Source organism: Symphalangus syndactylus, chromosome 10 (genome assembly GCF_028878055.3).
Source record: "Symphalangus syndactylus isolate Jambi chromosome 10, NHGRI_mSymSyn1-v2.1_pri, whole genome shotgun sequence".
Taxonomy (NCBI): Eukaryota; Metazoa; Chordata; class Mammalia; order Primates; family Hylobatidae; genus Symphalangus; species Symphalangus syndactylus.
Genome location: NC_072432.2, coordinates 46,507,284 through 46,533,326, shown reverse-complemented (window position 1 = coordinate 46,533,326; position 26,043 = coordinate 46,507,284). Strand labels below are relative to the sequence as shown.

The 26,043-nt window shown below is 35.0% G+C and overlaps 1 protein-coding gene and 1 long non-coding RNA gene across 2 annotated transcripts in view; one reads left to right on the top strand and one right to left on the bottom strand.

The window, feature by feature from the left end:
* The window catches only part of CCSER1 (coiled-coil serine rich protein 1), a 1,484,089-nt gene extending 1,474,842 nt beyond the window's left edge, over positions 1 to 9,247 (top strand). Inside the window, exon 13 of the mRNA XM_055296996.2 lies at positions 9,173 to 9,247. The gene's annotated coding sequence lies outside the window, so the exon portion shown is untranslated. The remainder of the gene's footprint in view (positions 1 to 9,172) is intronic.
* On the bottom strand, positions 1,941 to 24,050 carry LOC129492123 (uncharacterized). The gene is made up of 5 exons (XR_008660735.2): positions 23,976 to 24,050; positions 9,578 to 9,666; positions 6,017 to 6,098; positions 3,064 to 3,185; positions 1,941 to 2,333 (listed from the first exon to the last, which is right to left on the bottom strand). It is a non-coding gene; the product is annotated as an uncharacterized lncRNA (long non-coding RNA).
* Between the last annotated feature and the right edge of the window lie 1,993 nt (positions 24,051 to 26,043).

Genomic DNA, 26,043 nt, shown 5'->3' with positions numbered 1-26,043 from the left:
CATAAGCCCCTAAGCAAGCTGACTTATTCACAATGAAATACTTTCAAATTAGCAATATGATGCCTATATGTTTTTCATCTAGTACCAGCCGTTCAAAGTATGTCACCAGGTTAAATTATTTGATTGTTTTCACAGCTTATAATGATTTGCTGATTAGCATGCACCACTTAAAAAGCTTTATAAAAATATCTTCAAAAATACCGTAGATTTATTTTTCCTAAGGAAATATTTTTGGAGTGTGTAATATACAGTATGGCCATGTTCAAAAGCAATACCAATTTTAATTTGCCAATGCATTTGATAGAGATTATCTTGTTCTTCCCAAACTCTTGAACCAAATTGTCTGGTTGAAATCTTGACTTCACTACTTACTTGCTTAGGCAGAAACACAGCTTATCTATACCTGGGTTTACCCTCTATAAAATGGAGATAGTAATGTGTAGTTTTAAGTGGGAAAATATCTAGAAGGTATGTGGGCAAGACTACATTGGCAGAAACAAATGAAATTTTAAAACAAATCTAGGAAATAAACACTAATAATACATACAGACACGTGTAATGGAGATCAATATTTTAATGGTATTTAAATTAAATAAAATTAAAAAATAAAACTTCAATATTGATGCCCTATTTTGTTTAAATTTGACCACACCTTTTGGGAGAGGAATTTGCATGTATCTGTTTCCAAATGGAGTAATTTGATAGTTACTTTTCTATTTCAGTGATAGAGACTTTTTTCTTTTTTATTCTTGTGTTTTTTATTATTATTATTACACTTTAGGTTTTAGGGTACATGTGCACAATGTGCAGGTTTGTTACATATGTATCCATGTGCCATGTTGTTTTGTTGCACCCATTAACTCGTCATTTAGCATTAGGTATATCTCCTAATGCTGTCCCTCCCCTCTCCCCCCACCCCACAACAGTCCCCAGAGTGTGATGTTCCCCTTCCTGTGTCCATGAGTTCTCATTGTTCAATTCCCACCTACGAGTGAGAACATGCGGTGTTTGGCTTTTTGTCCTTGTGATAGTTTACTGAGAATGATGGTTTCCAGTTTCATCCATGTCCCTACAAAGGACATGAACTCATCATTTTTTTATGGTTGCATGGTGTATATGTGCCACATTTTCTTAATCCAGTCTATCGTTGTTGGGCATTTGGGTTGGTTTCAACTCTTTGCTATTGTGAATAGTGCCGCAATAAACATACGTGTACATGTGTCTTTATAGCAGCATGATTTATAGTCCTTTGGGTATATACCCAGTAATGGGATGGCTGGGTCAAATGGTATTTCTAGTTCTAGATCCCTGAGGAATCGCCACACTGACTTCCACAATGGTTGAACTAGTTTACAGTCCCACCAACAGTGTAAAAGTGTTCCTATTTCTCCACATCCTCTCCAGCACCTGTTGTTTCCTGACTTTTTAATGATGGCCATTCTAACTGGTGTGAGATGGTATCTCACTGTGGTTTTGATTTGCATTTCTCTGATGGCCAGTGATGATGAGCATTTTTTCATGTGTTTTTTGGCTGCATAAATGTCTTCTTTTGAGAAGTGTCTGTTCATGTCCTTCGCCCACTTTTTGATGGGGTTGTTTGTTTTTTTCTTGTAAATTTGTTTGAGTTCATTGTAGATTCTGGATATTAGCCCTTTGTCAGTTGAGTAGGTTGCAAAACTTTCCTCCCATTCTGTAGGTTGCCTCTTCACTCTGATGGTAGTTTCTTTTGCTGTGCAGAAGCTCTTTAGTTTAATTAGATCCCATTTGTCTATTTTGGCTTTTGTTGCCATTGCTTTTGGTGTTTTAGACATGAAGTCCTTGCCCATGCCTATGTCCTGAATGGTATTGCCTAGGTTTTCTTGTAGGATTTTAATGGTTTTAGGTGATATAGACTTTTTTCTTAAGCTAATTAAGGAAGATTGATAGGCTTTGCTCAGACTTTGAAATCATGTTTTTATTTATTTTAAGCAAGAGGGAGACAAAAATGGTTTTAATAAAATTGGCTTGCCTCCTAACAATCAGGCATTCTCGAGAATGTACATTTCCATTCCCAGAGCAGGATTCTGCTAGAGAACAGAGGCCAGATACGTCTTTAAGGAACATGAATTCAGATTCCTCTTCCCAGTGCTTGCTCAAGTGTGATTCTTAACACTTGGGAGCAAGTGGGTACTATGTAGATGTGCTTGGCATCCATGTGGATTATGGAAAGCAGTCATCTATTTTACAGCTGCATAAAACAGTACATGGATTTCATGATGCAGAAAAGCAGTAGTTTATTCCTCATTTCCCATCATGTAAATTTTTACTAAATGGACTTGCATGAAGAGCCCTCCCTTTAAAACACAAATAAAAAATGCCATCATTATTCACTTTCATCTTTCTAAGGTTTTTCTTGCAGGAAACAAACAAAGAAGGAGAAAAGACAGAAGAGCATTCTTTAGAGTAAAATTTCTAGGCTGCACTGCAGCTAATTTTAAATGCTGCAGGAGAAAAGTTTATAGCAGGGATAGAGAAAGCAGGCATAGTTTGAAAATGAATTTTATGTATTCATTCATTCAAAACTGAAGAAAGAATCAAAACTGAAGAGAAAATAAATATTTTTCCACCCTATAATCTAATAATCATGTATAAACAATGGTATGAGCAAAGCATACTCAGCCCATAAGAAAGCTTATATTTTCAAATCAATGTAAAACTTCACAAAAGAATTAGAAAATCCTTTCCTTATAAGCAAGAAATATAAATATATGCATTACACCAAAAAAGGAAAGCCAATTGTCAAATACATTAACTGAAATACTTTTTTTACTTTAATTATCAACACTGATTACTGTTTTGAATTTATTTATTTCTAACTCTAGGGTTATTAACAGTAGTGTGTAAAAGAATCTGATTTTCAGAAGTATGTTGGAATTTCACACTTACATTTTCTAGCAAGATAAAATCCTCAGAATACCTTTAATCAAAATAAGGCATGTTTAAAAGTCTGAGACTTTGCTTAAACTTTTTGAACTATATTTGGAAGATACATACTGCAAATATAAAAGCTGGACTTTTACATACCAACATAGTATATGATCAGTGCCAAATGGATCCAACAACAACAATAAAAATGTGTGGTTACAGGATGCAGAAGACAGGGTCTACATTTGCAAAGATGACTTCATAAAGAACTTGTGCTAAACCTTGAAGAGTAGATAAGATATGTAACAAGACAGAGTCGTTCAAAGAACAAAGCACGCTGGGACTTAAGCTCTACTAAATGTTTCTGAAACTTGGAACTATTAGCACTTATTATTAATTATTATTAACCACTAACAAAAACTCTTTGTTGTAGGTGGCTGTCCTGTGCATTGTGGGATGTTTAGCTTCATCTTGTAATCTACCTACTTAGGAGCCAGTAGCACAACCCTTCCTTGTAGTGGAAAAAACAATGTCGCTAAATATTGCCAATGTCCCTGTGGAGAGGAGGGTGAAAATTACCCCTGGTTGAAAGCACCTGAGCAATGGGAATGCAAGTTACATAATAGGACAAAAGATAATGAAACCAATATTGATGCACTAATGTTAAGATAAAAGTTGTGGTGAGCCCAGAATGTCAGGCTAAGGAGTGTGCAAATCTTATAAACACTGAGGGAACTCTGAAGGTTTTAAAGTAGTGGATTAGCATAGTGAATGCTGAGCTTTAAGAATGTAAAATTTGTACCTGTGTGCATAAATGGTATTTTGTAGGAATAACAGAATGGGCAGAGAGAGTGATGAGCAGTCCAGCTCAGTTATCCTGTTGTGGGATAACAAGGATAGGAACAGAGATAACAGCAAAGTGAAAAACAAAAAACAATAACAAAAATTAAAGGTCAGGGATGGGAGGACATTGTAATAAATACTGCAAGGAACAAGTGATATAGAATATGTGCTATTCACCTTATAGAACTGGGAGACCCTTGTTACCAAAAACCAATGTGATAGACTACAGAAAATCCTGGAATTATATTCCAGATATGTTTGCATTAACTAGGCTATGTGAAACGTTACACCCACTTTTCACAGGTTTTCTCCTCTCATATGTGAAGTCATGAGATTTCTTGAAAATATTCTGAAGGCTTTTTAAAAATCTTAAAAAATCTTTAAAATCTTATGAAACACCAGTAGGCCCAAGTTGCAGTTTGGTACAGTGAGTCTAATTCATTATAGGTGTTTTGAAACTTCAAGGTCATTTATCATTTTGTGAGGAAATATATTTTTGGTTGGTGCGAAAGTAATTGTGGGTTTGCTATTACTTTCAGTGGCCAAAACTGCAATTACCTTTGCACCAACCTAATATTTTTATGTCCTTAAAATCTTGAGATTCCATCTAGAGGAATCATAATGTGACTGAGAGTCAGCTAAGTAAGCAGAATTAGGGTTGTTGGCAGTAACCCAGTTTGATGTTTTTGTTTGCTTGATCTGCCGTAACAAAAAATCACAGTCTGGGTGGATTAAGCAACAGAAATTTATTTTCTCACTGTCCTGGAGGCTAGAAGTCCAAGAAGATTTTCGCTTAGTTTCTCATGAGGGCTCATTCTGGCTTGCAGGCAGCAAACTTCTTGCTATATCCTCACATGGCCTTTCTTCAGTATTTATGCACAGAAAGAGACACAGTGAGCTCTCTGGTGCTTTTTTTCCTATGAGGATACTAACCCCACCAAAACCTCATTTATCCCTAATCACTGTGTTAGAGGGTTCCTCTCCAAATAACTGCCCCACTGGGGGATTTGACTTCAACATATAAATTTTGGGCCGACACAAACATTTAGTCCATAATGGTTTCTATCATTATATGTAGAGCTAAAGATTTTTTCATGCTATTACTGAAAAATAAAATTAAGATCTTTATAGGTAATACCCAAGAGAATTGAAAGCAGATTTCCACAAAAAAAATGTACATTAATGTTTATAGCAGTATTACTTATAACAGCCATGTGATGAACCCCAGGTCTATCAATTGACACATGGATAAAGGGTATACCCATACAATTAAAAATAGTCACTGATAAAAAGGAATGAAGTACTGATATATGCCACATCATAGATGAACCTTGAAAATATTATGCTATGTGAATGAAGCCAGACACAAGAATGCACATATTGTAGAATTCCATTTATATGGAATGTCCTCGATAAGCAAATCCACAGAAAGAGATAGTAGATTAGTGGCTTCCAGAGTCTGTGGGGAGGGGGCAATGGGAAGTTATTGCTAATGGCTAGAAAGGAGTTGAAAATATTCTGAAATAAGATAGCGGTGATGGTTGCCCAAGTATGTGAATATACTAAAAAATACTTTAAAATGGTGAATTTAATAGCCTGTGGATTATATTTCAATAAAGATTGTATGAGTTAAAAAAAAGTAAAGATATTTTCAGAAAAACAGAAACAAGAAAAACATCATAATCAAAACCTCCTAATGGAAAACAAAATGAATAAACAGGCAATGCTTTAAGCTATTTGCTTTTTCTTCTTTATATTAATACTAAAGAAATTCTAGATTCTTACTTGTGTGTTCCATTACCCCCATATATTACCAATGTATAATACTAGTAAACCTTTTGAGATATAAAGAAGATTTATAATCCACTGAGGTTGTTAAACCCTAAATAGGCTGTATTTGTAGAAATAATTTAGTGCAAGAGTATGATCCTTATTTATAATGTAACACTACTTATTATTATAAAACTTCTCAAGTAGATTTACTGAATTATAATTCCTGAGATTGGCCATCGAATGTCATTTTTTGTTTTCAGTGTGAAAAAAGAATGTAAAATCTCTACATTTAATTTTAGCTTTCTGTTCACGATTTGTCTCATATTTTCCAACAATTCCTGCCAATTTATTCAATAAATAAAACATGAATTGATTTTACTGTTTGGATTCTCATTGCACTTGAAATCAACACTAAAAATGAGGCCAAATATGCCCTCCACTTCCCTCTTATATCTATCTTATGCTCAGTTCTCTTATGCCACTCCACTTCACTCACTTTTCATCAGCCATAAGGTTCTTCAGTCTTGCCTATAAGAGATCCATGATTCTTACGTCTTCATTGAGGTTCTGACATCAAGCTAGATGGATTAATCCATGGAACAAAACAATCTATGAATCAGTCATCCATGTATGTAAAACTCTTTCTTCCAAGGAAAGTCAAACCGTTATTCTAATGGCTAAATCCATGAATATATTTGTCATCTTGGTTCCCTATTTCTCTGTACCTCTTATAAGCCTACTTCATCAGATTCCAAACGATGGTGATTGAGGTGTTCAATACGTTTAGAAGTTGGAAGAGAGCAAAAACAATACAGAACTCTCTCTGTAGAGAAGATATTTAGAGGTCAGCCATGGATAAATATGACACTTTGAAGGGATATATGTTTAGATCTAGAACATGTCCACATTTACATGTAAGAGTATTTAACTTCTTCATTAAAACAAAGATAAAATATCTACCTCAAAAGGCTGTTGTGAGAAATAAATCAGATCATATATTAAACAAGAGGAACAAACTAGCATTCAAATGTGGATGCTGAATAATTAGACGGACCTTCACTGACTGAGCAAGCACACTAGTCTTAAAGGACTGGGTAATCTTCATTTATGAAGAACTTTATGGTGTACATGTTTAGAATCACTGATAATTAGTGCAAATCACACAAGGTAAACACATACATACACAAGTTCTACTGAATATGTAATACATTAAAGCTCTGAAAAGGTATAAATGAGCCCATTTCCTGACAGCAGAATACTTAAAACAACATTAAGTGTGGTTAATAACTAGTACTCTGAAAAGGGGAAAATTATTCTCAAGACTACGTCTGTTTCAGAGTCCCCTGAGTGTCCTGTATGTATCATCAGTCGCATCATCATCTGGGGATAATTTCCTCACTTGATTCTCATTCCTTCTCCTATATTCTGGTTTATCAGCAGAATAAGTATTTAAATATGTAGAGAAAAAATTATACAGTTAAATTAACTATGTGGAATTCTGATCTTGGGTCTGACAGATGGAATTGTTATATTCAATATATCTTTTGCAGATTTAGTGTACCTGAGATCACGACTTACTTTTTTTAAAGTAGGATATATGAATCAAGTAGCAAATGTAAGGTTTTGTCAAATATAAACCATTTTTATTATGTTGTTTTTACAGCTTATTAAATGCTAAGAACACAGTCAATTATTTAATGCTAAAAAAACTACCGTTGTATGATTTTCTGTGTATGAGAAATCAAATGTTGCTCTTAAAGAACACTTGCGGGGATGTCAAGTAGGTAGATAGGCGGACGAGTCTCGAGATAATGAAACAGGTCAGGACTATATATCAAAAATCAACTAAAATTTTTAGTATATAAATAATTTTCAACTTAAGCTCTATTATCTAATTTAAAAGACAATTTTGACGTGTTATTTGCTTTTCCTTTTTTATACTGAAAATATGGAGAGAGATACACTTTAAATAAGGCAAATACTGTTTTGATTTTGTAAATCTGTGTTACTCAAACTCATCTTTGACACTTTTGTGTTTTCTCAAAGAATTAGGAAGGAATGTTGTCTAGCAGTGAAGACATAAATATGTAGTATAAATATGGAGCAAATTTGCATTTTTGGATTCCAGCAAAATTTTGCAGAGGCACTTCTTTTAGGCCTTGGCTACAAACAATTCTCAATTCCCATCTTGAGAAACACTTTTCTGTTCTTTGTAGCTCCTTATAGAATAAGACTAGCAGTTTATACATCTTATCTAATTCATATTATCTTTGAATAAAGCGCATATTCAATAAATGACTTAAATCTATTCACATTTTGGAATACTCAGCACTTATAACTGCAATTGAGAACTTTCTCTTAAAGTTTTCCTGTCCCCATTCATGCTTTCATCCGTCAATTTATCCACCCACCCACACAACCACCCATTCCTCTATCCAACAGTTACTGAGTGTCTACTATGCATCAGGCACTGTTACAGGTGCATGCAATATATCAGAGAATAACATAAAGATATTTGCCCTTGAGGAGTTCACATTGTAGCTAATGGGACAATAAAAATAAGTGTAAAAAAAGAAAATAACAAAATATATAGGTAATGATAAATTATACAGGAAAGCAGTATAAGTAGAGGAGGGCAATTAGGTTTATAAGTTCAGGCAGTAGTATGAGTGGAACAGGTGCAATATTAAATGACATGGAAAGGGTAGGGTTCATTGAGGAGTCAAAATCTGAACAAAGACTTGAAGGAGGTGTGAGTTGACCAAACAGTTATTTAGGACAAGAACATTGTAGGCAAAGAGGAGAGCTTGAGCTTAGTCCTGAGATAGTTTACTTTGTATATTCCAGAAAGTGTTTGGAGGCCAATGTGCCTGCAGTGTAGAGATCTCGGATGAGAAAAGTAGGAGAAATCAGAGAAGCCATGGGAGCCTGGGTCATCTAGGCTAGTCCTCTAAGTCTAGGCATCTTGACTTAGAGGACATTTTAAGGATTTGGGATTTTACTGTGAGGAAATGGTCAGTTTTTATCAGAGGACTATCATGAGCTTACTTACATTTCGAAAGAATTACTTTGGTTTTTCTTTTAAGAATAGATTGTACAAGTGGTAAGGATAGACTTATGAAGACAAATTAAAAGGCCATTAAATTTTTTTCTCTTTTTAAAGAATGAGATTATGTGGGTTCTACTAAAGTAAAAGGAATAGAAAATGCATGAACTTGTCAAACTCTGGATGCATTTCAATGTTGAAACCAACAGGATTTCTTGGTACTTCCTAATAGATGAAGGATGATTTTGAGGCCATCAGGCTGAGAAAATAGAAAGGAGGGAGTTATGATTTGTGAGATGTGGGAAGCTGCTGGAGAAACAGATTTTGGGAAGGGTGGTGGAAGAGGAAAAGCTGTGGCTTCCTTTTGAAATTTAGGTTTCAATAAATATCTAAGTGGAGATGTCAAGAAAGTAGATGGATAGATAAGTCTGGTGATAATGAAAGAAGTCAGGACTATAAACGAGAAATTGGGAATTAATACATAATATGGTATACAAAGCTAAAAGACTAGATGAGATCAAGAAATCGATGATTACAGATAAAAATGGTAAAAGACCATGGATTGACTTTTGAGGTAATCTACATCAGAATTTCTTGTCCATAAAGGACAGGAGAAGGCAATGACCAAAACATATTAAGAAGGAGCAACCAGTGAGATCGAAGAAAAATAATGAAAATATGACATCTGCAGCTAGTAGTGAAGTTTATCAATAAGGAGGAAGTGATTATCTGTGTCAAATGCTGCTTATAGGTCAAGTATGATGAATAATATAAATTGACCATTGGATTTAGCATTGTGGTTACAGATGACTTCAATGACAGTGCTTCTAACAAACAGCTGTTTGATAAACTCTTCCTTCCCTTTCTATCTCCTACCAGTCGATCTTCATATATCTTTTTCCAATTATGATTACCAGTCATTAATTTTTCCTCATGTTTTAAATGACAAAAGGAGTATGTTTGTCATTGAATTAAATAGGAAAGTCAGATATATAAATAAAATAATCTCACATTTCTTCCCACACAAATGTCTCCCTAACTTTTAAGAACCTTACCTTAAAATCTTGTAGGGTTATCTTTCACTTCATTCTTCATCTCATCTGAAATAGAAAAACAAAAAATTACATTAATTTAAGGGTCAGGTTTTTTGTTTTGACAAAAATGCATCCTAATTACCTTAACAGAAATATAAATATAGATATGTCATTATTTTTACATTTTATCTTTAAATTTACAAATAATAATTGCATATATTCATGGGGTACATAGTGATGTTTCAATAAGTATAATTTATGGTAATGAGCCCAGCATAATTAGCATATTCGTCACCTCAAACAGTTATTACTTCTTCATGTTGGGAACTTTCAATATCCTTCTTTTAATTTTTTGAAGCTGTTATTTTTATCTATCATCATCCTACAGTGGCTTGAACACTAGAACTTATTCCTCCTATCTAGTTGTAATTTTGTCTCTTTTAGCAAATCTCTCACTGTCTCTCCATTTTCCTTATCCTTCCCAATCTCTAGTATCATCTGTTCTACTTTTAGTTCTGTGAGATCAACGATTTTTTTCTGGCTTCCATATATGAGTGAGAACAAGTGGTATTTAACTTTCTGTTCCTGGCTTATTTCACTTAGCATAATGCCCTCCAGCCCCATCCATGTTGCCTCAAATGACAGGATTTCATTATTTTAATTGTTCTACATTACATTATATGTCTGAACAGCAAGTTGATAAATCTTGTTTGAACTGATAGACATTCAACAATGTCCAGCTTTTGTTCTTTAGATAACACTACAACAATAAATATTATTGTTCAAATATCTTGAGATATTAGTGCTCTTGTTTCTTTTGTATGGTTTTTCAAAAGGAGAATTCAAGGTCAAAATGATGTATATTTTATAATTTAATGTACATTTTTGCATTTCTATTTGTAGTTAATAAAAGTGTTTCTTTGTCTTTACTAGTGTTGGAAGATACTAGTTTAGTTTAGTTTTGTTTTAGTGTTTCCTTATCTGAAGGAAAGCTTAATTGTTGCTATAGTTGGCATTTTCCTGAATAGCAATCAGGTCAATCACCACATAAGTTAATAATCAGGCTTTCGGTTTTGCTTTTCTCTGAAATACCTGTTCTCTCTCTTCTCCCACTTATTTTTTTTGTATTATTCAGAAAATGCTTTTTTCTCATATAATATTCTACTATAATTCTTTTTGTCTCTTCCACATATGTAGTTATGTCTTCCTGGTCAATGCTAGAATTGTATACTTTTGCTTTCTCTTTTTTTTCCTTATCAGGCTTTCCCAGCAATGGTCTACTCTTAGTTGTTTCTGAGGAAGAAGTTTTTCTTTAATTTAGTGTTAGTTTGGTTGTCACAACAGGTTAGTACTGTGCTTGGCAGTAAAACAGGCATAGTTAAAGAAGTAATGTTTCTTTAATGGGAAAAGAAATGGAAACTTAGGAAGATAATTACCTAAATAGGAGACAACTCTGCATGCTCATACATAGTAGTACAAGCTTACCAGTTTTTTCAAAGTTTCCTCATAGAGGCGTATGACTGCTCATGAGAGAGGAAATATCCTAATTGAGAAACCCTGCCACACTAAAGGAATTTTTAATCATCCTGCTGCCACGACCTTCAACTTAGCATACCAAACACTTCCAAAAATGAGCAACAGGCTACATAAGTTCCCGATGGTCAGATTCAACCCAGGTGTCAGCGCATCCCCAAGTCTTTGTTATATAAATGGACTAAGAATTTCTGTTTTCCCAAGTCTTTTTTTTAATATTTTTATTTTATTTTATTTTTTTTCTTTTCGATACTGATTTCAACTTTGATTCTCCTTCCCTGTTTAGGCATCCAATCTAAAGTGTTGAATATATTTTTACTAGTGACAAGTAACTTTCCCCCATTTATGTTTGTACTTTTTTTTTCTACTAACTAACAAAAGGATGTTCCCAAGATTTTAGCATGGAATGTGCCTACCAGCCTTTTTGTGCAGCTAGGTTATGACCATATGACTTTTTGTCAGTGAAATGTGAGTGAAAGTAGTATGTGCACTTTCATATCATCTACTTGAAAGAAATACGCATACCCATTCTTTCAGTCTTTCTCCTACTCATGTGCTGAAATGTGTATGTGGTCTTGGTCAGCCAGCTTCGAGGGTGATGAGGGCAATGTAGTCTACACTACCAGATAGCAAAGCATAAGAAAGTGAAATTTTGGTGACTGTCACAGAAATGTCTTTTTGGCCCTGTACTGCCTATCTACCACTTTACAGTAAAATGAAAAGAAACAAAAAAAAGATAAATAAAAAACCATGAAATACTTATATCTTGTTTTGAGCTGCTATACTTTGGAGTCTTTTCTTCACAATAAGTTAGTCAAAGATTTGGCAAATTTTTTCTGTAAAAGGCAAGATAGTAAATATTTTCAGCTTTTCAAGATGTATAGTCTCTGTTGCACTACCCAACTATGCTTCAATTCTTCCCTTTTAGTGTGAAAGGAGACATAGGCAATACATAAATGGATGCACACAAATGGATGTGTTCCAAATTTTATTTTAAAAAAACAGGTGACTGTTTATATTTGGCCTATAGGCATAGTTTGGTGTTTGATGATACAGCCTATAACATAACTAATATAATCTTCTTAATTAAATATTTTAAAAATTACGTTGAAAATAGATTGTCTTTAATTTACATAAATTATGCTATGCTAAACATTTAATTTTTTGTTTAATACTGTATGTTTAAGATCAATAATGTTATAACTTACATATTCTGCTAATTACTTCTGATTGTTTCCTAGATTTCAATTGTAATAATCAATGTAGAGATAATTGATATGTTACTATATTGAATCTTCTGATATACAAAAATAGTATAACTTCATATTTAGGTCCTTTTTAGTTTTTCTTGGAAATGTTTTATAGTTTTCAGTAAAGCAAATTCATACCTATGTTGTTAAATTTATGTCTAGGTAAGATAGGTTTTCACACTATTGTAAATGGTTTTCTAAAATTTCAATTTCTAGTTGTTTAAGGTTAGTTATGAAAATGTACTTAAATTTACATATTAACCATGTATAATGCAACTTTATTAAATTCATCTATTAGTTCAATTGTATACATATTATATATAGTATATGTTGTATATATAATTGTATATATACATATATGTATATATAATTATATATACATACACACACATACCACGTCGTCTTTATCTATTTGTCTGTTGATGGACATTGAGGTTGATTCCATATCTTGGCTATTGTAAATAGTGCTACAATAAACATGAACTTGCAGGAATCTTTTTGATCTACCTATTTCCTTTTCTTTGGATAAATACCCAGTAATGAGTATTTGTTGCTCAATCTTATGGTAGTTCTATTTCTAGCTTTTTGAGAAATCTCCACAATGTTTTCCATGGTTGCTGTACTAATTCACATGTCCACTGACAGTGTATCACAGTTTCCTTTTCTACACATTCTCACCATAACTGGGTTGAGATGATACCTCATTGTGGCTTTGATTTATATTTCTTGGAAGATTAGTCATGTTGAGCACTTTTTTCATGTATTTGTTGTCCATTTGTTTGTCTTCTTCTGAGAAATGTCTATTCAGATCTTTTGCGTACTTTTTAATTGTATTATTTGGGGTTTTTGTTGAATTGTTTGAGTTCCTTGTATATTCTGACGGTTAGGTTCTTTGCAGATTAATTGTTGGCAAATATTTTCTCCCATTCTACAGGTTATCTCTTCATTATGTTGATTGTTTCCTTTGCTATGCAGAAGCTTTTTCATTCCATATAGTCCTGTTTATCTATTTTTAGTTTCGTTGCCTGCTCTTGTGAAATTTGAGGCATAAAATCTTTGCCTAACCAATGCACTGAAGAGTTTTCCCTAAGCTTCTTATAGTAGCTTTATAATTTTGTGTCTTACGTTTAAGTCTCTAACACATTCTGAGTTGATTTTTTTATATGATGAGAGGCAGGGGTCTAGTTTCATCCTTCTGCATATGGATATCCAGTTTTTCCAGCATCATTTATTGAAGAGGATATTCTTTTTCCAATGTATGTTTTTGGTGACTTTGCCAAAAATCAGCTGGAGGTAATAGGCAGAGTTACTTCCAGGTTATATATTCTTTTCCATTGGTGTGTCAGTTTTTATAGCAATATCATGATATTTTGGTTATTGTGATGGTTAATATTAGGTGTCAACTTGACTAAATTGACGGATGCTTAGATGTCTGATAAAGTATTGTTTCTGAGTGGGTCTGTGAGGGTGCTGCCAGAGGAGATTGACATTTGAATCCATGGACTGGAAGAGGAAAACCCATCCTCATTGTGGGTGGGCCCCGTCTAATCTGCTGCCAGCGTGACTAGAACAAAGCAGACCAATAAAGGGACAAGCAGCTTGCTGGGCCTCTCACTCCCTCTCTTCTCCCTGTGCTTGGTGCTTGCTTCCTGTCTTTCTGCCCTTGGACATCAGACTCCAAGTATTTCAGCCGTTGGTCTTGGGAACTTGTACCGGCAGCCTTTACAGTGCTCTTACGTCTTCAGTCTCAGACTTAGGTTTGCACTATTGGATTTCCTGGTTTTGAGGTTTTCAGACTTGAAGTGAGCCACGCTACTAGCTTCTCTCTTTACCCAGCTTGCAGACAGCCTGTCTTGGGTTTTCACCTTGTCATTGTGTGAGCCAATTCTCCCTAATAAACTCCCTTTTATATACACATATATCCTATTGTTTCTGTCCCTCTGGAGAACCTGAATAAAATGCAGGGTTATTGGCCGGGCACAGCGGCTCAGGCCTGTAATCCCAGCTCTTTGGGAGGCCGAGGCGGGCGGATCATGAGGTCGGGAGATCGAAACCATCCTGGCTAAAATGGTGAAACCCCGTCTCTACTTAAAAAAAAAAAAAAAAATACAGAAAATTAGCTGGGCGTGGTGATGGGTGCCTGTAGTCCCAGCTACTCGGGAGGCTGAGGCAGGAGAATGGCGTGAACCCGGGAGGTGGAGCTTGCAGTGAGCCGAGATCGCACCACTGCACTCCAGCCTGGGCAACAGAGCAAGACTCCATCTCAAAAGAAAAAAAAAATGCAGGGTTATTAGATATTTGTAGCACAGTGTCAAGTCAGGTAGTGTAATACCTCCAGCTTTATTCTATTTTCTTGGTGTTGCTTTGGCTATTCAGAGATTTTGTGGTTCCTTACAAATTTTATCAATGTTATTTAGCACGTTATTAGTATTTTGATAGTGTTTACATTAAATTTACAGATTGCATCACATTGTATGGTCATTTTAACAATACTTATTCTTCCATTCATTGAGTATGTAATTTTTTTTATTTGTTTGTGTCCTCTTTGATTTCTTTTGCCAGAGTTTTGAGTTTTCTTTGTAGAAGTCTTTCCCCTCCTTGGTTAAATTTATTCCTAGGTTAAATTTATTCCTAGGCATTATTTATTTAGCTATTGTAAATGGGATTACTTTTTTATTTCTTTTTCAACTAGATCATTATTGGTGCATAGAAATGATATTGATTTGTGTATGTTGATTTTTTAATTTGTATTAATTTATAGGATACAAGTGCAATTTTTTTACCTGCATGGATTGTGTAGTGGTCAAGTCAGGGCTTTTAAGGTACTCATCACCTAAAAAACATACATCATATCCAGTAAGTAGCTTATCTTTGTTCACCTTCTTGCCACTCCCTGACCCTTGTGAATCTCCTTTGTCTATCACTCCACTTTCTACGTCCATGGGTACACATTTTTTAGCACTGACTTCTGAGTGAGAACATGTGATATTCCACTTTCTATGTCTGGCTTGTTTCACTTAAGATGATGCCCTCCAGTTTCATCCATGTTGCTGCAAAAGATGTGATTTTATTCTTTTTATGAATGGAATACTGAACAGTATTCCATTGTGCATATATCCCACATTTTCTTTGTCTAATCATCTGTTGATGGACACATAGTTTGAGTCTATATTTTTGCTATTATGAATAATGCTGCAATAAACATACTAGTCTTGGTATCTTTTTGACATAAAGATTCCTTTTCTTTTGATTAGGTATCTACTGGTGTCTTTGCTAGATTGAATGGTTGTTCTACTTTTAGTTCTTTGGGAAATCTTCATACTTATTTCCACAGAGGTTGGACTAATTTACATCCCAAAAACACTGCATAAGAGCTCCCTTTTCTCCACATACTAATCAACATCTGTTATTTTTTGTCTTTTAATAATAGCCATTGTAACCGGGGTAAGATGATATCTCATTGTGCTTTTAATTTGCGTTTCTCTGATGATTTATGATGTTGATCGTTTTTCATATACCTGTTGGTCATTTGTATGTCTTATTTTGAAAAATGTCTACTAGTGTTTTTTGCTCACTTTTTAATTGGATTATTTTTGTTGTTGAGTTGTTTTATTTCCTTGTATATTCTGGATATTGGTCCACTGTTAGATAAATAGTTTGCAAGTATTTTCTCCCATTCTACAGGTTGTCTGTTCGCACTGTTATTTCTTTTGCTATGAAGTAGTATTTTTGTGTATTTTTTATTTTTATTGTCTGTACTTTTGAGGTTTTAGTCATAAATTCTTTGCCCAGGCCAAAGTTCAGGAGAGTTTAACCTAGGTTTTCTTCTAGTGCTTTCAGTTTGGGGTCTTACCTTTAAGTCTCTAATCTATCTTGGGTTGATTTCTGTGAATGGTGAATGATAGGAGTTCAGTTTCATTCTTCTGCATGTGGCAATCCAATTATCCTAGCATCATTTATTGGAAAGGTTGTTCCTTCCTCAATGTATGTTCTTGTCGGTTTATCAAAAATCAAATGGTTGTAAATATGTGGCTTTATTTCTGGTTTCTTCACTTGGTTCTATTGATCTATATGTCTATTTTTATACTAGTAGCATGCTAGTACCAAGTCAGAACAAAGCTGGAGGCATCATATGTTCTGACTTCAAATTATACTACAAGCGTACTGCAATTATACTACAAGGATATGTAGAATAATTTGAAGTCAGAACATGTGATGCTTCCAGCTTTGTTCTTTTATTCTTAGGATTGCTTTGGCTATTTGGGCTCCATTTTTGTTCCACACTAATCTCAGGAATATTTTTTTCTAATTCTGTGAAAAGTGACATTTGTATTTTGATAGGGATCAAACTGATGCTGTAAATTGCTTTGGGAAGTATGGTCATTTTTATTATATTAATTCTTCGGATTCATGTACATGGGATGTTTTTCCATATGTTTGCATCATCTACAATTTCTTTCATCAGTGTTCTGTAGCTTTTCTAGTAGAGATCTTTCACTCCATGGTTAAGTTTATTCCTAGGTATTTTTTTTTCTAGCTATTGTAAATGGAATTGCCTTTTCAATTTCATTCTCAGGTAGATTGCTTTTAGTATAAAGATATGCTATTGAGTTTTGTATATTCAATTTGCATCTTATAACTTTACTAAATTTATTTATCAAATCCAAGAAGTTTTTTGGTAGTGTCTTCAGGGTTTTCTAGATATAAGATCAGCAAACATGGATAATTTGACTTCCTCTTTTACAATGTGGATGCCTTTTATTTCTTTCTCCTGCCTGGTTACTCCAGCTAGGACTTCTTGAACTCTCAGTTTTCCACAAAGAAATCTGCTGCTAGTCTGTTGGGTATTCTATTACATGTTATTTGACATTTATTTTTTGCTGTTTTTAAAATTCTTTCTTTGTCTTTGATTTTTGACAGTTTCACTGTAATATGCCTCAAAGAAGACCTATTTGAATGTATCTATTTGGAGATCTTTAAATTTCCTGTAACTTATTACCTATATCTCTTGTAAGACTGAGAAATTTTAGCTATTATTTCATTAAATAGTTTTTCTATGCCTTTTGAAAAATCCCTGCTCCTTCTGAAGCTCTCAGAATTCAAATATTTATTCACTTTATCATGTCCCATATGTTAAATAGAGTTTTTCTTTTTCTTTTTTTTTCTTGTGTAATTGGGTTATCTTAAAAGACCTGTCTTCAAGTACAGAATTTTTTTCTTCTGCTTGATCTAGTCTATTGTTGAAGCTCTTAATTATCTTTTCTGTTTCATTCATTGAGTTCTTCAGTCCCAGGATTTCTGTTTGATTTGATTTCTGTTTTATACTATCTTTTTGTTCAGGTATTGCATAGAGTTCCTTGACTTTGGAATGTGTTACTGGAGAATTATTGTATTATTCGAAGGTGTCAGGTTTCCTTGCTCTTTCATGATTCTTATGTCCTTAATTGATATAATTGATATCTACACATTTGGTGTAATGGTTGCTTGTTCTAATTTTATGTATTGACTTTCATAGGGACATACTTTTTTCTGTAGATGTATCCACAGTGCCAATTGGGTGGGGGTCTTTTGGCTTTGATTCTGGATGTGTGCCGTAATGTGATTTCTGTCATTTCTTTGGCTGTAATAAACTTTAGTGGTATCTGCTGGGGATGGGGATGGCAGGTGGTCAGTCCTTGGGTCCCCAGGTGGCACTCTTGGGTTGGTGCCAGTGGCAGCAGCAGCAGTCTGAATGGTCTAGTTCCCAGGCCTCCCAAAGTTGTGTGCAGACACTGGAGGTGGCAGCAAGAGTGGTGGGTCTATCCTTAGGTTCCCGAAGGTGCTAGTGTTGGCCAATAGGGCTGGCTGAATATTAGTGCCCAGGATCTTATGCCCACAGTGTGTGGCCTATGTGCAGCATAGGCTGCATTGATGACTCTTCTGTTCCCAGGTACTCAGGCAGTGTGCATGAGTATTGTTTGTGGTGGTGGGTAGGATGGGCCAGTCCTCAGGCCCTCAAAAGGCACGTGCAGGTGCATGGTGGCCCTACCACTGGAGGAGACAGCGTTGTTGTCAGTGACAGCATTTCCAGAGAGTTGGCTCCCATGTTCTTGGAAACATGTGTCACCTCCTTTGTCCTACAGGCGGCATTCCTGCTGCAATGAACCTCATGTTTCTCTGATTGTAGGACACTACATGGGCTAGATTGCTGGGTTCTTAGCTGTACCTCCACTAGGTCCAGCCAATATTGTGATGCTGCAACACTCTGGGTGGTTGTCAGTGCAGCTTCCAGAATGTGGAGTTGCAGGGGCTGTTAGGATGTAATCTGGTGGCAACTGGTCTCTCAAAATGGCACCATGCTGCAGCAGTTTGGATCTCAGTTGCAGTGTGGGATGTAGTGTGAATTCTCTCTCAGGAACAATGCAGTCACATTTACTCTACGCTACTTCTTATACTAGGATTAGGGCCTATGGTAGCCAAGGTGCTCTCCTGTGGCTAAATTGCAGGCATTTGTGATACAAGTGTGGACTGCTGGGGAGCTCTTGCTTTCCTTTTCCCTAAAACAAGGACAGTCTCCTGGCTATAATCCCATCTCAGCTGGTCCAGCTGCTTAACTCTCCTCTTTTTCTGTGCTTGTGATGGTCCCTGTCACTCCTTGATGAATTCCAGCATTGTTTCTAATGCTCTAATTGATATATGGTTACCTACTCACTATTTTCATCCTTCTTTGTGCACACACTGATTTTTTTTAAACTTTTATTGAAATATTATTTTCAAAAATGATATTTACCATGTTAAGGTGTATGATTTGGTGGTTCATATAAATGAAATCCTGTAATATGTGGGTTTTTCTTCTGATCTCTTTTACTAAGCATAACTTTTTACAAGGTTTATTCATGATGTAGCAAGTATTAGTACTTCATTCCTTTTTGTGGGTGGATAATATTTCATAGTCTGGCTATGCCACATCTGTATATCGATGGGTCAGCTGACGAACATTTAAGTCCCACTTTGACTATTATGACTAATGCTGCTATGAATTTTCATGTACAAGTTTTTGTCTGGACATATATTTTCATTTATCTTCTTTGGGTATGTAATTGGAAGTGGAATTGTTGGGTCATATGGAAATTCAATATTTAGCTTTTTGACCAACTGCCAAACTGTTTTGTAAAGTGCCTGTACTTTATTACAGATATATGATTTAGAGATGTATGATTTAAGATATGATGATAAGATATATGATTTAGAAATATTTTCACCCATTCCATCATTTGTCTTTTTACTTTATTGATGATGTTCTTTGTAGCACAAGATTTTTATATTATGAATTCAAATTTATCTATTTTTTTCTTGATGTGCTTTTGATATCATGTCTAAGAAAACATTGCCTAATCTAAGGTCATGATAATTTACAGCTACATTTTTTTTTCTAAGAGTTACATGGTTTTACATTTTACTTCTATAACTATAGTCCATTTTTAGTTAATCTTTGTGAATGGTGTGAGTTAGAGGTTTACCTTTATACTTTTGCACATGGACATCCAGTTGTTCCAGCACTACTTTTGAAAAGAATATTTCTTCCTCGTTGAATTTTCCTGGACAACTTATCGAGTATAATTTTAGCATAAAAGTCATGATTTGTTTCTAGAATGTCAGTTATATTGCATTGATCTTCATGTCTGTCCTATGGCAGTACTATAGTGTTTCTTTTCTACTGAAGTTTTGTAGTAGGTTTTGAAATTGGGAAGTCCAATTCAATTGTGAGTCCCTTAAATTTGCTCTTCTTTGTCAGGATTGTTTTGGCTATTCAGGGTCCCTTGAATTTTTATATAACTAATAAAATCAGCTTTTCAATTTTTGTAAGAAAGAAGTCTTAGAGTTTCATAATGATTAACTTGAAACTGTCTATGAACTTGAGGATCATTGTTATTTTAATATTAAGTATTTTATATGCATATGGGTTGTCATTCGTCTCATTCCATTAATTTTGTTTTTAAATGTATTTCTACATGATTTTATAGTTTTCAAAAATATTCAACAACATTTCAATAAATTTTATAGTTTTCGTTATATAAAACTTCTAAATTTATTCTTAGGCATTTAAATATTTTGAAAGTATTGTAAATTTAATTGTTTTCTCAATTTTATTTTTGGATTTTTATTGCTAAAGGGCATAAATAAGTTGATTTTTGCATATTGACCTACTGTCCTACAACTTGCTGAACTTATTTATTAGTTCTAGTAGTTTCTTTTTTTCCAGATTTTTAGGATTATCTATATAAAAGATCATGCCAACGTGACTAAAGGTCATTTTACTTCTTTCTTTCTGATTGTCTCCAGTACAACATTGGATAAAAGTAATGAGAATAGATAACTTTGTCTTGCTCCTGATCTTGGAAGGAAAACATTCAATCTTTTACCATTAAATAAGTTGTTACCTGTAGGTTCTTTTTTGAAGCCTCTTATCAGGTTGGGGAAGTTCTTTTTTGTTCTTACTATTATGTATGTCCATCATAAAAGGGTAGCCATTATCCTCAGCAAACTAACACAGGAACAGAAAACCAAATAGCATGTATTAAGCCTATTAACCTAATGGATACCTAATGGGTACTAAGCTTAATACTTGGGCGATAAAATAATCTGTACACCAAATCCCCATGGCACAAGTTTACCTATGTAGCAAACCTGCACTTGTAACCTTGAACTTAAAATAAAAGTTAACAAAAGAAATTATATCAAATGTTTTTTCTGCATCTTTTGAGGCCATCACAGTTTTTCTTTTTTGTTCTATTAATATGGCTAATTACATTAAGCGAATTTTTTACTGTCCTTGCATTCCTGACAGTTTTGCTTCATATATTTTGAAGTCAAGCACATAGATATTTAAGGTTACTATGTCTTCCTTCTGTCCTTCTTGATTTCTATAAATGTTCTTTGTTCTGAAATTTATTTGGCTATATCAATATACAGGAAGATTTATTATGATGAGTGTTTGAATAGACTATCTTTTCTATGCTTTTAGTTTTAAGTATATTTTTATATTGATTATAAGTTGAGGTAAATATTTTTTAGTTTTCCAAAGAGGTGACAGTATTTATCTGGCTCTTCGGAGTAAGAAATGGCGTTCTAGCTTGTAAAACTTTGTCTTATGGTTTATAATTTTCATTGTTCTTGTAAATTTGTGGCCTTAAAAACATCTTTACTATTATTTTAGCAAGATTTCAAGAAAGACTAGAAGTTAATACATGTGTAGAACTCAGAATCTTGCCGGCAATCCTTGTAGTTTTGGAAATCATTTAACCTTTAATGCCTTAAATTCCTCAGCTATAAAATGGGTAATAATAGTAGCTACTTCCCAAGACTGTTAAGATGAAATGGTAAATGTATGCCCAGCACCCAGTGTCAGGCATGTAGTGTTATATAAATGTTTCCATTAGCATCATTATAACAAAATTGCTTTTTAAAAAAAATATATTTGTCTTCTTGAGCTAAGAAACCTCTTTCTGACATGTAAGTATATTTAAATTTCAGACTTAAACACAGGTTTAGTATCTATATGTTAATATAGGCATTTTTCTGTAAATATCTGTTTCCATATTTGTTTCTGTGGTAGGCTTTGAAGTATTTAAGGATGGGATATTGGTTGTTGTTTCTGTAGTATCTGGTATAATTCCTAGCTTAGAGTAAGCTTTCAGAAAGTAATCTTAAGGTGTATAATTCCATACTTCTCAGTTGCTAGGGGGAACCATCTCTATGTCTACTTTGTCATTCTGGATAGGCTAAGTTTCCCCCAACAACAATGGCAAGTCACGTCTCATCCACTTAACAAGTCTACGTTAGGCCTGGCTGTGGCTCTCCTCCTGTGTCATTCTTTCTGTGGAACTAGGTGAACGGAGCAACTGCTATCCGGAACATTGTTGGAAATTGACGGAAAAGAGATCATCACTCCAAAGCACCTACTATCATTAAAGTTTCTTACTTGGAACTGAAACTTATCACTTCCACCAACACTTTATTTTCAAGGTAAGCCACAAGGTCATTTCTGATATCAATGAGAAGGCATGTATAACCCTCCTACAGGGAGAGGCAGAAAAAAATATTTGAACAGATATACAATCAGCCACTTCCACCAAACCCTGCTTTCTAACCATTGCTGGAAACTATGTATACTTTTTACTACTCCTAGCTATAACTAATTGTGTTATACACAATGCTTTCTAAAGTGGCATATAATTTTATCTTAAATATATTGTTTGAAATTTCAAATAGCAGTGGTAATACTAGTTCTACTATCTTTCAGTTTGATAGCACACCTAAATTCCTACAGACAAAATACTGCTTTATCAGTTTGCTCTTGTTTAGAAGCCCATTCATTTGCTTATCATTTTAGTTGCCTTCTTTAGACCTTTTCCTAGTTCTTGTAATTTGTCAGAGTTACAGCATGAGAATTGCATAAACATTGCAAATGCAAAGAAGGACATGTTATTTGCTCCAAGATAGCAGAGATTTCTCCTAGCATATCTGATAACCTCTATGATCATGTTTATTAATTTTTTTCCCTGTGGTAAGACAACTTAATATGAGATGTTCCCTTTTAAGTACTTTTTAAAGGTATAATATGATATTGTTGACAGCAGGTACAATGTTGTATAGCCGATCTCTAGAGCTTATTCATCTTGCTTAACTGAATCTTTATGCCCATTAATTAGTAACTCCCTTTTACTATAGCTCTGTTAATCACATAATTTTTCCACGTGAAACATAAATCAGAGACTCTTAGAGCCTTACCTGGATTCCTATGAGATAGCATTGAACAAAATATCCTATAACATTTGTTATTAGAAGGAAAATAAAAAGCTCTCAAGTGAAGTGTCATGCATTTTTCTATTGTGAGGTTCATTTATGTTATGTTATTTATTTATTTTTGTGGTTAATGCTTTCTATGATTATGTGAGGCAGTACATTTTTGTCCCTCTAAGCTGCTTTTATTGGATGACTGTCATATAGAAATAATAATTACTATTGGAACTGCATCTGCAGTTCTTCATCTAAAAAGAATTTAGGCAGAAGGCTTTCCTCTTCATTTTTTTTCTTAGTTTTCTTATTTTTTCTTAGTTTTTCTTATTTTTTTCTTTTTATTTTATTTTATATCCTAACCCTCAGAGCCTGTAATGCTCTTCATTTAAAAAAAGAAAAAAATTTTTTTTTCTTCTAGATAGCCTTATATTCTTTTGGTTTACCTTCTGTATTGTAATCATGTTTCCATCGATTCCCTAAGTGGTTAAGGTAGTTTTATTTGGTATGTGACATTTTATAATATATTTTTCTCACATTAACTGTAGACCTTAGGCAAACTACTTAATCTCTTTGTGCCTCAGTTTCTTCTTTTGAAAAATGAGGATAGATAATACCTCAGCATAAGTACAATGTTGAGTACATAGTAAATGCTCAATAAATGTTAGCTATTATTTGTATTACCATTGAAACTTTTATTATTATTCCATAAGACATTTTTCTTTGTTCCTTCACGTATTAGTCCATTTTCATACTGCTGTGAAGAAATACCCAAGACTGGGTAATATATAAAGGAAAGAGGATTAATGGACTCACAGTTCCACATGGCTGGGGAGGCCTCACAATCACGGCAGAAGGCAAAGGAGGAGCAAAGGCGCATCTTACATGGTGGCAGGCAAGAGGGTGTGTGCAGAGGAGATGCCCTTTATAAAACCATTAGCTCTCATGAGACTTATTTACTATCATGAGAACACCATGGGAAAAAAACCTGCTCTCATGATTCAGTTACCTCCCACTGGGCACCTCCCATGACATGTGGGGATTATGGGAGCTACAATTCAAGATGAGATTAGAATAAAGATACAGCCAAACTGTATCATTCTGCTCCTAGCGCTTCCCACGTCTCATACCCTCACATTTCAAAACCAGTCATGCCTTCCCGACAGTCCCCCAGTCTTAACTCATTCTGGCAACAACTCAAAAGTCCAAGTCCAAGTTCTCATCTGAGAAAAGGCAAATCCGTAATCCAATAGGGCAGTCTTTAACCTTAAATTTCTAAAATGATCTCCTTGGACACTATGTCTCATGTACAAGTCATGCTGATGCAAGAGGTGAAAAATGAGGATAGATAATAATTATCTGAATATAAGTACCATATTGAGCACGGTTCCCACAGTCTAGAGCAGCTTCGCCCCTATGGCTTTGCAGGGTACAGACCTTCTTCCAGCTGCTTTCACAGGCTGTTGTTGAGTGTCTGTAGCTTTTCCAGATGCACAGTGCAAGCTGTCAGTTGATCTTCCATTCTGTGGTCTGAAGGACAGTGGCCCTCTTCTCACAGCTGCACTAGGCAGTGATCCAGTGGGGACTCTGTGTGGTGGCTTCAACCCCACATTTCTATTCTGCACTGCCCTAGCAGAGGTTCTCCATGATGGTTCCACCCCTGCAGCACACCTCTGCTTGGACATACAGGCATTTGTATACATCCTCTGAAATGTAGGTGAATGTTCCCAAACCTCAACTCTTGACTTCTGTACACCTACAGGCTCAACACAATGTGGAGCTGCCAAAGCATGGGGCTTAAACCCTCTGAAGCCATGGCCAGGGCTGTTTCTTGGTCCCTTTTAGCCACAACTGGAGTGACTGGGATGCAGGGCACATGGCAAGGGCAGCCCTGGACCTGGCCCAGGAAACCATTTTTCCCTCCTAGGCCTTTGGGTTGTTGATGAGAGGGGCTGCCCTGAAGGTCTCTGACATGCCCTGGAGACATTTTCCCCATTGTCTTGGTAATTAGCATTTGATTCCTCATTACTTATACAAATTTCTGCTGTGGGATTGAATTTCTCCCCAGAAAATAGGTTTTTCTTTTCGACTACATTGTCAGGCTACAGCTTTTTCAAACTTTTATGCTTTGCTTCCTCTTGAACACTTTGCTGCTTAGAAATTTATTCTACCAGATATCCTAAATCATCTCTCTGAAGTTCAAATTTCCACAGATCTCTAGGGCAGGGACAAAATACCAACAGTCTCTTTGCATAGCAAGAGTGACCTTTACTCCAGTTCTGAGCAAGTTCCTCATCTCCATCTGAGACCACCTCAGCCTGGACTTTATCATCCATACCACTATAAGCATTTTGATCCAAGCCATTCAACAAGTCTCTAGGAAGTTCCAAACTTTCCCACATCTTCCTGTCTTCTGAGTGCTCCAAGTCTTTAGGAAGTTTCAAACTTTCCCAAATTTTCCTATCTTCTTCTGAGCCCTCCAAACTGCTCTAACCTATGCCTGTCACCCAGTTCCAAAGTTGCTTCCACATTTTGGGGTATCTTTACAGCAGCACCCCCACTTTACTGGTACCTATTTACTGTGTTAGTCCATTTTCATATTGCTATGAAGAAATATCTGAGGCTTGGTAATTTACAAAGGAAAGAGGCTTAATTGACTCACAGTTCCACATGACTGGAGAGGCCTCACAATCATGGTGTGAAGCAAAGGAGAAGCAAAGTCACATCTGGCATGGTGGCAGGCAAGACAGCACGTATAGGGGAACTCCCCTTAATAAAACTATCAGACCTCATAAGACTTATTCAGTATGGTGAGAACAGGAGGGGAAAAACCCACCTCCATGATTCAATTACCTCCGACTTGGTCCCTCCTATGACATGTGGG